This window comes from Mastomys coucha, unplaced genomic scaffold (assembly GCF_008632895.1).
Source record: "Mastomys coucha isolate ucsf_1 unplaced genomic scaffold, UCSF_Mcou_1 pScaffold8, whole genome shotgun sequence".
Taxonomy (NCBI): domain Eukaryota; kingdom Metazoa; phylum Chordata; class Mammalia; order Rodentia; family Muridae; genus Mastomys; species Mastomys coucha.
Genome location: NW_022196914.1, coordinates 55,765,256 through 55,774,482, shown reverse-complemented (window position 1 = coordinate 55,774,482; position 9,227 = coordinate 55,765,256).

Below are 9,227 nucleotides of genomic sequence, written 5' to 3'. Positions count from 1 at the left end.
AGCTTAGATATTTGATATTTTAAAAATTATAAGCACTTACATGTGGCTCAGTGGCACAGCATGAACTAATAAGCACAGATCCTGGGCTCCATCCCTGGCACTGCCAGAAAAACAAGTTAACAACCAAAATTCATTATTTTATCATCAGAAGAATAAAATAAGGCATTTAAACTACAGATAAATCTGCAGGAATTCAATTGAGCATTGTCTCATTATTTACGGTGTACATTATCTTGGTGCACAGTGGTCCCTCTGTTTGTATTTGTGCAATGAATGGATGCATGAATGTATGGCATTGTGAAATCGAGTGTCTGTCTTTGTTTGTCATAATGCTGTTATTTCCTTTTCTGAGATAGTCTGACGCTTTGGGTATATGTATTAAGTCTTATTATATATCATGTACTTAGTTTTCTGCTTTGGATTTGAACAGGTAAAGCCCTGTCCCCAGTCAAACTTCCTTTAATAAAATGTCATCAGATTTGCTAATAAGCTTGGTCTCTCTCCCCCTCTTTATTCTCAACCTTTGTGCCAGTGTTTAGGTGAGTTTGACTTGATACATTTCCAATCTGTCTGTGCAAGAACAAGATTTGACATTGATATGGATGGTAGCCATAAAGCTGTTTCTCACAGAGGAAAACTTATTTCATAATTAAATGATTAAATAAGGCATTTAAACTACAGATATAGATACCCTTGACTCTCACAACCCCAAGTTGTACCTTTCTCTCTTTCTTTCTTTCTTTCTTTCTTTCTTTCTTTCTTTCTTTCTTTCTTTCTTTTTCTTTTTTAAGTATAGAATAGAGTTTATTTAGGGCATGGGGAGGGGAGTTAAGAGAGTAGTAGAAGCAGAGAAAGGCAGAGAGAAGGAGAGAGTAGAGACATAGAGGCTGGCCATGACCATGTGGAGAGAGCAGGGAAGGGAATGGGGAGAGACAGGGCACAAGGGAGCAAGAGGCAAGAGAGGGGCAAGAGCTTAAGAGCCAAGCTGTACATTTCAAAGCAACTGGAGGCCTTGGTAAAACTGAGTCCCACTTCTGGTGTACCTTGGCACCCTCCCAAGTCACCATTGGCCCAGTGTCTCTGTGGACAGTTTTGTTGTTGTTGTTTTCTGTATGGTGAATGGCCCACAGCATTGTCATCACCTGAATTTCTATCAGAATGTCCTCATTTCCAGGAACTGAACCAAAGGCCTTGAATATGGCAGGCGAAGTCTCCATGACTGAGCTACACCCTCAGCCTGTCTCCTCCATCTGATACTGTCAAGGTGCTTTCTGTTTCCTCCCCTAGATGTGAGTTCTCTGAGGACAAGGGTTTTGTTCTTAGGCAGTCATTTCTATATTCTCAGTGTCTAGGATGGTGCCTGCCACATGGAAGACATTTTCTAAATATTTAGTAAACCAATGCATTGCAAGGGCAAAGACTTAAACACTGAATAACTACCCAATCCATACTAATCCCCATCGGAAGTGGTTGTACTACCAGTGACCAGATGTACAACCCCTGTGTGAACTATCAATTTCTTCACAGTACTGGATTCTTAGCCTTATATTCTCAAATCCCTGGAGCTTCCAAAGAGATGCAGAATCACCAGAGTGTAGCATGGCATTGATGCCATCCCAGGTTGTCAAGGCCACAACAACGGTGATCATGTGATGTCACGCACAGGCCAACCTGGCTTGCCTAAGATAGGTATTTCCTGGGTTGCAGGAATCTGCAAACTTCTGGTCTGCAACTTCTAGATCCAGTAACCACTAAGATGTCTCCCATATGCCAGGAGGAGACCATGATTGCCTGGCAACAGGATGCAGTTCTCCAGAGGAAGTGTCCACTGTAGGGCACCATAGGTTTCCATTGAATGCTGTTGTCACATAGAGTGACCAATCCACAGAATTGGCAAATGGCCCACAGCCCTGTCATCACCTGAATTTCTATCAGAATGCCTTTTCATTTCCAGGAACTGAACCAAAGGCCTTGAATATATATGCCAAGCAAAGTCTCTATGACTGAGTTACATCCCCAGCCTGTCTCCTCTGTCTGATATTGTCAAGATATCAGACAGAGACACACAGAGAAAGAGACACTGAGAAATCTGGTTTTCAACACTGACCACACTTTTGAAAGGTACAAACATTATGCAGCACTACAAATTGTAGCTGCAGATGAGTCCTCGCCAGTGACCGTTGATTGACAGCTGCTAATGACCTGACATTTTGCATAGGGAAAGAGTGAAATGCAGAGAACAGTGAGTGTCCAGTCAGAAATCTGGGTTCTGGGTGTATTAACTAGGCCTCATTTAATCCCCTAATTTAGCTCCTGTTACATTTCTGACGATTGCTTCCTGATTTCAGTGTATAAAATCACACCTAGTTTTCCTATCTTCTTTAGCAAGTTAATCCCTCTGACTCTGAAACAATACTAATAAATAATTCATGAGGCCATGACAAAGATGTATAGGATGCATTTGAACCACAGAGCAAGCATCTACTGCTAGTGTCATTGAAGTGGGTGCATCTTTATTTCATACCAAAAGAACCTGGTCTCCCACAGATTTGCCCAGGATTGTCTCGCCATAAACCAGAACCAGGAGTTGGATGCTGGTTGCCTGACTCTCATGATCTCTTTTCTTTAGTACTTGCCTGCTATTCTACATGTATGAGAAAAGCAAAAACAGGGCTGGAGAGGTAGCCCAGAGGTTAAAGTGTTTGGTATGTAATCCTGACAGCCTGAGTTTGGCCCCCAGAATCCATACAAAGGTGGGAAGAGAGAACCAACTCCACAAAGTTGTTCTCTGACCTCCGTGTGCATACCCTGACATGGGTGTACACACACACACACACACACACACACACACACACACACACACACACTAAATATCTAGAAAAGAAAAACAAAACCTCTTTGGAGGCTGAGGAAAGGGCCCAGTGGGAGAAGAACTTGCTGGGAATGTGAGTTTCTGCTTTTGGATGGATACCTAGAACCCATGTAAAACCAGACACAGTCGCATGAGTATGGACTCACCGCACACTTACATGTAGATGGGGCCCAGAGACAGGTGACCCAGAAAGCTTCAGGCTAGCTTGATATGTGTCAAGCAAATAACTAGGGACTCTGCCTGGAATAAGGTGAAGGGTGAGTACTGACACCTGAGTTTGTCCTCTGACTCCCACACGTACACTGTGGCCCATTCCCTCATAGACAACTTAACAAAAAAATCTGGTTTTCATCCTGCAGTAAGCATTGCAGAGACAATCAGTTTCAGTTGTCGAGATCAGTGGTACTTCCTTCTGCTTCAGTGGTCGAAGGGAAAATGTTACACAGTTAATAAAAACAGCAGATAATAAAAATACTAATTTTTTTGGCCTGGGCATTCATTATGCAATCTTGGGGGCAGCTAATTTATCTTCCTAATTATGTTTTGCTTAAGCTGATTTTAAAATGAGTTTGTTTATCCTGAGTACATACTGATTAGCAGCAGGGAGAAGTGGCCTCGAAGCATCCTGGGTGGTAGAAGGAAGATATTTTGAGATGTGAATGCAATTTCCACAGAGCATTCTCAAGTGGCTATAGATGGTAGAAGGCTGATATGTTGACAGCGCTATGAGTATAATAACTTTCATAATTATTGTTGACATGACAAACATAGGGTCTCAGCTTGCGGACCCAGGAGTAAAGAGGCCTTGTACTTCTTGTTCATTCTTTCATGCTAATCAGAGTTAGATAGTCGAGGGAGGCAGATGGAGGAAAGCAAGAAGGGATCGGGAAATGATGGCTCAGTGGGTGTTCTAGTCTGCCTCCCATTGCTGTGGTAAAGACCATGACTGAGGACAACATGGGGACCAATTTTACCTCACAGCTTACAGTCCATTAGGAAGGGAGGTAAAGGCAAGAACTCAGGGTAGGAACCTGGAGGCAAGAATTGAAACACAAGCCATGCAGGAACACTACTTATTTCCTGGCTTGCTCACTTTTCTTTCTCTTACACACAAGATCAGCTGCCCAGGGGTGGTACTGCCAGCAGTAGGCTAGACCCTTCCATCTTAGTCCTCAATCAAGAAAGTGACCCAGAGACTTGCCTATGGGTCAATCTGATGGAGGCATTTTCTGAGTTGAGGCTCCCTCTTCCTAGATGACTCTAGCTTGGTTAACCAAATCTAAGCATCACAGTGGGTAAATGCCTGCTGAATAAACCTAGCTTCCTCAGTTGAATCCCCAAAAATCCATGTAAAAAGTTGGATGTGTTAATACTGATGTCTAAAATCCCAGCATTCCTATGGAGACATGGATGTTGAAGCTAGTAGACTCCCTGGAAGCTTGCCTGCCAGTAAACCTGGCATATGTAGTATTGAACAGCCCTGTCTCCAAACAAGGTAGAAGGGAATGATCCACACAGAGGTTGTTCTTTGACCTCTGTGATACGGGAATGCCTGTGTTTATTCACGCAGATGATGATGATGATGATGATGATGATGATGATGATGATGATGATGATGATGATGATGATGATAGTAATACATTTTAAGGAGGAAAGTTGGGGTATAGTTCAACAGTTGATCACTTTTGGGTCTACATAGAGAGAGAGAAAGAGAGAGAGAGAGAGGCACAGAGAGACAGAGGGACAGAAACACACACAGAGAGAAACAGAGACAGAGATATAAAAAGACAGAGCCTGAAGGTGGTGGTAGGACTTCCCTTCCCCCTCTGCGCAAGGATGATTGAGCGCCTCTTGCATATTGTGAATTATACTAGTTAGAAGAAGAGGATGAATGAGGCCATTCATTGCCTGCTACTCTGAAATTCTGCACTGTGGTTTGGAAAGCAGAGTAGGAAACAGAGAGGTCATGGCCAGTGGAATCAGAGCTCTAACAAAGCCAGAGCCAGCACTAAGGAAGCAGAAGAGGGAGGCCTGCCTATGGGAGCAGAGGGAGTGCAGCCCCTCACACTTCCTGGCTCCTTCAATTGCTAGGGTAGAGAAGTGTAAAAAGCAGTCTGGGCCTTCTGTGTGGGCTGCTAGGAACCCTTCAGGCTCTTAGTATGGGAGCTTTTGTAAGACCCTGACGAGCTTTAGCTTACCAGATACCCCCTGAGTGAATCACACGGAACCTGATCGATGCAAAGAGCATGAGGATTTTTATTTAGTGCACTGAGGCCACCCCTGACCCTCAGGAAAGGAGGCAACCCCACACAGCTTGTTCACTGAGGTTTTATACAATTTTCAGGGCAACAGCCATTAGACACAATGTGATTGGTAGAACAGTGTGACTTTTTAAACTGATTGGTCTTTAGGGAAATAAGATGGCAAGGACTTCCCTTGTCTGAAGGTGGGCAAAGGTCCACCCTGTGGAATGTGCCCCCACATGCAGGTAGTATCTCACCCTGTGATCTGAGGAATGTTAATTAGCCTTTCCCTTCAAGAGAGTTCTGCTACCTTCCTAAAGTTCCTGAGCTTATCTTATTAAGGAAATCCTTGGCCTCCTGGTGTTTTTCCGAGATGTCCCTGTTTACTTGGATCTTACACTTTCAGCTGTTTTAACCAAAGAACCGCACTGAAGAGCGTCAGCAGGACGGAGGAGCCAGGTGGCTTACTCCTCTGCCTTTTGCGATGTCTTCAGAATCTTCAGGTCTGAGTGAGCCTCTGTGATTCCACTTCATACCACACAGGGCCACTGAGGTCCATCTCAGAACCATGACCATGGCTTCTGGGCTCTGGTAACTTCCTTCAGCTGCCCTTCCAGCCCCAGGATGCTACCAGCTCCGTCCTGGTGCTAATTCATAGTTTACCCCCCTGTCCACTGGTTGGCAGCTCAGTTTCTCCAACCCCTTGGAAAACCATTACCCACATGCGATTCACTCTGTTTAAAGCCAGGAAGTAGTTTCCGTATTTCTGGATGGGCTGGTTGGGTTTTGCTAACTCAACACAGACTTTGACAATGGACTCTCACTGAGGAACTGCCCCCTTCAGAGCTTGTCCGTGGGGCGTTTTCTCATTCATAATTGATGAGGAGGGCCCTACCTACAATGGGTGGTGCTACCCCTGAGCAGATGGTCCTGGGAGGTGTAAGAAAAGTAGCTGAACTTGAGCTTAGCGAGCAAGTTAGTAAGTAGAACTCTTCCATCAACTCTGCATCAGTCCCTGCCTCCAGGTTCCTACCCTGATTTCCCTCAGTGATGGACTGTGACTGGGAGATGGGAGCCATATGAACCCTTTGCTCCCCGAGGTATATTTAGTCAATATTTGATCACAGCAACGGGGAAACAAACTAAGATAGGTTATGTTGGTTGGGGGGAGGGGTGTCTGGGTGGTAGGTAGGGGTTGGGGAAGGGGGAGCTTTCCAGGGGTGGGATGCTTGACCTTGCTCTTAAGGAAGAAGACCCTTCTTCTTCCTTAAGACTAAACTGACGTCCACAGAAGGCTGTGCCATAAAAATACTTGGAGGAGTAAGACATTTGAGTGTGAGGATCCAGGAAAGACAGACAACCCTAGGAGCAGCCAAAAGATTTTTAGAATGGGAAATTTCCAGCGACTTTCGCACTAACCAGCTCTGCTTAGCATCGGTGTGGAGACTGAGGAATGGACAGATTCCTTGTTTCAGACTGGAAGGCACCAGGATTCGAACTGCATGCTTTAGTTTGATGGCTGGATATAACAGAGGAGACACATCTTGGCTGTTAATTATAAGAAAAAATTTCTTGTTTCCCTGGCACATAATGGATGTTCAGTAAATATTTGTTGGGTGAATTAATTATATTTGAGTAGCTAATAATATTTGCAATTATAAAATATACACAAACACATGAATGTATCGGAGTGATTGATAGCATGTGGGCCGTGCTTTTTCCTTCCCACATTCCTGCCACTTAGCCACAGTTCTGGGGCTGGGATAATATTGGAGCCTGTGGGATGCTAGCTCTGGGTTTTCTATCTCAGTCCAGGCTATTATAGACTCACTCTGCCACACACTGGAAACCCTGCCTGTAACTTTGTCCATCTGATTCATCCTGGAATCGCCGGAAGGATCACCTGCATTGGCTTGGCCTGCGAGCATATTTGTGTGGGATTGTTTAATTATGTTAATTGCTATAGGAAGACCCAGCTCACTGTAGGTGACACCATTCTCTAGGTAGTGGTTCCTGAACTGTGTAAGAGAGCAGGAATGGAGCTGAGCTCAGCAAACAGATGAACAAGTGTGTACCCTCCCCTCTCCGCTCTCGACTGCGGCTACATGACTAGCCACTTGAAGTTCCTGCCTTCCCCACAATGGATAGACTGTAACCTAAAATTATAAGCAGAAATGTCCCCTAAGTTTGTCCCCTAAGTTGCATGTTCTCAGGGTAATTTTACCACAGCATCAGAAGTGAAACTAGAACTCAATCCCTCTGTTTATTTAATGACTCCTCCTCCACTTTGAGCCATTCCATCCTGTTCATTTGCAAGCACCTATATATTTATAGCTGACGTTTCCTGAATAGACATTACCCATGCACATGCTAAAACGGGACTTGTATTGGTTCCAACCCTCCTGTCAGTCCAGAGAAGCAGGTGTTACTTTGTTCTCCCTTTACAAATAACGACAAAGGCAAGGAAGGCTTAGCAGATGCTGCCCCTAGGAAGTAAGTGCCTGAGTTCATACTGCAATGTCTGAAGGGAGGGTTCAGGAGGGTCCAGATTAGGCCACATGTTCTACCGTCTTTGAGACATAAAGAAATGTAAGATATACCTATTGGGGACAGACGTTAGTGCTCAGAGTAGATCGTGGTGCTAAAAATGTAGAGTAAATAAAGAGAAGGGCAGCTGCCAGCACCCAGGGTGTGATTCCTGGCAGCAGGCAAGATGCGGATGAAGGGTAAGATCAGTGAAGAGGCTGGAGCCTGCAAGAGGGCTTAAGGACTGGGGGAGGGTTAACCTGTGGCCTTCCTGCCAGCTAAGGAGATTTGCTGGAGACCTTTGAACATTGCAAGGGCAAGGCGGAGGTCAGGTGTGGGCAATGAGAAACTAAAGCAGAGTAAAGTTGGCAAGAATGGGGCAGATATATGCTTGGTTCCCCAGGTCCTGGGGGCCTGTGGAAGAGCCTGGGTGGGACGCCTTGACGCCTGCAGCTGACTCTTTCCATAAGTACACACATCTAGTTTGATTGGGTGTTTTATCTGGGATGTTAGCTTTTTGTTTTGGGTTAGTCGGTCCCTACGTAACACCTGCACTCATAGCAGGGAAGACAAATCCTGTGGTGACTGAGAAAGAGCCATCATCATCTCAAAGTCCATGTGGGATGATGGGCTGACTCATAACGCTCGCTCTTAGGTCATGGGGAAAATGGCCCCAAGGATTCCAGAAGGAACTGGAAACCCTGATTATGAAAGGAAGATGATGCTGGTCCTCTGTAGTAGCCTGCATCTTTTTAACCTGTCCATCATTTTTTGCCCTTGGTGCCCCCCCCCCCACTGCTCTATATGGTTCGACGGGGGGCTTGATCTAATGTGTTATCCACACACAGAAGTATATACCCCAGATGTCAATCAGTCTGTTCCCAGGCCATAGTGATTGAGTCAAGCTCAGGTAGCCCACCTCCTTTCTTCCTTTCCTCCCTCCCTCTCCCTCTCCCTCTCCCTCTCCCTCTCCTTCTCTCTCTCCCTCTCTCTCTCCCTCTCTCTCTCTCTCTGTATGTGTGTCTGTCTCTCTGTCTGTTTCACTGTGTGTCTATCTGTGTCTTCCTCTCTCTCTGTCTCTTTCTCTGTCTGTCTCTATCTCTGTTTGTCTGTCTCTGCTGAGGTTGAGCCCAGGGTCTCATGCATACTAGGCAAGCACTCTGCTATTGAGCCCCAACCCTGCCTCTAATCTCTTAAAGGTATCTGGAAGAGTCTCTCAGGCAGCAGTTGCTTTGGAGATTTGTAGCTTTTACAGAGCTAGGATGGTTTGTTTCAACAAAAGTTAAATTTTACCTCATTGGATAGAAGCACACAGAGGCATAAACTAGAGAATCTTTGAATCAGAGGTGGTTTAAGGAGCAAATACAGCCACAGCTCTCTATAAGCCCTACACCTGAGGATTGTGATAATGGAGCATTCTGTAAATATATTGACTCTTTTTTCCTCCTAGAGAGATTCTAGACAGTTCACATTGTTTCTAAAGATCTAAAACATCTTTCCCTCTCTACTGAAGGGAATCAGGGTATTAAAAAAAAAGGTAGATATACACTTCATGTGATTTCTGATCTGATTTGCGTTTCTTTGAT